This window comes from Arachis hypogaea, chromosome 13, assembly GCF_003086295.3.
Source record: "Arachis hypogaea cultivar Tifrunner chromosome 13, arahy.Tifrunner.gnm2.J5K5, whole genome shotgun sequence".
Classification (NCBI taxonomy): domain Eukaryota; kingdom Viridiplantae; phylum Streptophyta; class Magnoliopsida; order Fabales; family Fabaceae; genus Arachis; species Arachis hypogaea.
Window position 1 is genome coordinate 113,812,440 of NC_092048.1, and position 3,133 is coordinate 113,815,572.

Below are 3,133 nucleotides of genomic sequence, written 5' to 3' on the forward strand. Positions count from 1 at the left end.
TTGGCGCAAACTTTGGCATCTTCTGGGTTCTTCTTTAGCCAACGTTTGACCTCAAGTTTGAGGCAAACGTTGGTATAAACTTGAGCTCTTCCCAGGGTGGTTTTGCTGCCTTCATTTCCATTGCTGCCATCCCCTTTCTTTAACCTTCCTCCAAGCCTTTTGGTCACCTGTCATCAATCAACAATTGCATCAAAGCTATGCTAAAATCATGAGACTTCTTATCATCCTTGACATATAAGCAATTATAGCACAAAACCTCATGAAAATGCATCAATTTACTCATGGTTGATTGAATCCAAATACACATGAATTTCCACCCAAATGACTTACTTGTAACTCAAGAAAGTGCATAAAACCTATTAAAAACAAAGGAAAAAGACTAGTAAAACTAGGCTAAGATGCCTTGGCATAAGTAGGTTGCGATTGGCAAGAGCAGAAGCTGCATGCTCGCACGTGTTTGGGGATGGCCGAAGGGGGTCTTTAAAAGCAGAACGCAAGTGAGGTTTTGTAAAGTGAGGGTTCAGCTTCAGTTTTAGTGAGTGATGGTTTGTGTTGTAAGGGATGGAGGGTTTGAGGTTTTTGGTCGCAAGGAAGGGAGGAAGAAGAATAGTAGAAAGAAGAGAGAGTAGTAATTATTAGAAAAAAAATAGTTCGTGATTTTACGTTACCTGAAGAAAATATTATTGAATATTTGGATCATCCTCAATGAGTAAGTATTTTTTTTTAATTTTATGATGAATAAATATATTTATTTGTATTTTATTATTATTATTATTATTATTATTATTATTATTATTATTATTATTATTATTTGTGTTTTCGTTATATTTGAGTAATTATTTTTATGATTAAGTCTCCTAAAAAAATTATTATTATGATTAGTATATTGTTAATTTTTATAATACTGTTTATGATAATAATAATTTATTATTATTTTTTAATAATTTATTATTATTATTATTATTATTATTATTATTATTATTATTATTATTATTATTATTGTGATAGTTATTGTTGTTGCTAATTATTAAGAAAAGTATTAATATTTTTATTAATATTATTGTTAACACTAATTATAGTTATAAAGTAATATTAATAATTATCATTTTTTTTGCAGGCTATCAGAAATTTATTGCCCAGAAAACTTGATCCGCCAGAGACCTTTAACGAGATAGCTGCAGCGGCATTAGCATTTATTGGGTTTCAATACGTTTCGCGAGTAGGCAAAATGAGAGGCCATTCTGCACTCCTAAGTACCTTGGTGGAACGACGGAAGCCAAAAATCCACACGTTTCACCTTCCAATCGGCGAAGTGACGGTGACGCTGGAAGACGTGACACATATACTTGGCCTTCCGGTTAATGAGGAGCCTGTCACGAGTAGAACGAACAGCAGTCACCAGCTTTTGGTGGAGAACTACATTGCTTGTTTTGGTCGACAGCCTGGTCCGAATGATCACGTCTTGGTAAGGTAAATCCTGCATGGGTCCGACGATGTAGAGACACCGAATCGTATGACACGCAGGAGTCCATTGAGAGGTACATCCAGGCTCACATTTTCTGCGTGCTCGGGATGGTTGTGTTTCCAGATAAGTCTACCACTTCTTTAAACTCGAAGTTTCTGCCTCTACTTCAAGATTTCCACCGAATTCCACTATACAGTTGGGGGCAGCCAGTCTAGTACATCTATACAGATCGTTGTGTCATGCATCACGATACAACTGTAAAGAGATGGATGGGCCACTCATTCTACTTTTTGTTTGGGCATGGGAGCGTATGTCATTCCTGGCGCCTATTCCCCGCAATGAGCTCGTCGATATTGGTGTTCCACTTGCACGACGGTATTATTATATATTTTAATTATTATTATTGTTATTGTTGTTGTTGTTATTGTCGTTGTTGTTTTATTGTTGTTCTTATTGCAATCATTCTAATCTTGTTTATGTGGAGTCATTGGCGCCGACTAACAAGATATACACGGAGGTCTACGGCGCAGTTTAGGCAAGGACTCAATGACATAGGAGTCAACGATGTAAGTTTTTCCCATTTATGTTAGGCTGCTTATTTAGAATAATAATTTTACTAATTGGCCTCGTGATTACTGATATGCAGTTTATATGGTGGCCGTATATAAGAGTGGTGGTTCCGGACGACCTCACTGTAAATTTGTTTATGTGCTCCACTAAGCCGCCGTTAGTGTCATTCAAGTGTATAGAGTGGCCCCGGCATATGAGCACCAGTTTCAGATGTCAGGGTATGACATCAGTATCAAGTGCCGGCATATGAGCAGCAATTTCAGGAGCTGGCATATGCCTAGCAGTTTCAGGCACTGCCCTACGGCCAACAGCAAGAGTTTTTGGTATATGAGCAACAACAGCAGTGTCGGGATATGAGCAGCAATAACCGTATATACCGGAACCACAACCACATCAGCTCGCGGAATCCTACATACCACAACTGGTAATTCCAGCCGATGGTCAGTTCAGTCCGTTGGCTGGAATTGATTCCATCAGCTTCTCTCAGGTCTTGAGAGATACAGTTTATCTATTTCGGATGCCAGAGCAGCAACGGCATGCTCCTTCTGAGCAATCTGTTGGTCGTCGCGCCACATTAGGTCATGCCAGTGACTTCTCAATGGATCGATCGCCGGGTCATGTAGATCCTCCTTGTCCTTCCGCACCACCGCGTACCGAGTTGTTCGATTTAAATGAATACTCGCAAGAGAGATTTTTGGGACATGACCTTTAGCACGAGTATGATTATGGTGGAGTGAGTGCTCCGGACATGAGTGGTTCTGGTTTGTATGACACTAGCGGTGCAAGCATGCTAGATGTCGGTCCTTCTGACGTTGGCGGTGGTCTGGATGTCGGTATATCTCAGGGTCATCCGTATAATTTACGGACACAGACTGCGCCCCCGGATAAGCCAATCGCACCCTGCACTATAACCCTTGCATTTTGCATAGAATATCTGCGGTTCAGACTCATACACAGTGTAATCAACTCCTCTAGAGATAGTGTAGCTTTTGATTGCAGATATCACTAACTCTCTAAAACCAAATTCCATTCCAACACTAAACTCACCATCTTCTGCCGCAACATTGCTTTCACCTACGACATGCGAATCACTGTTAT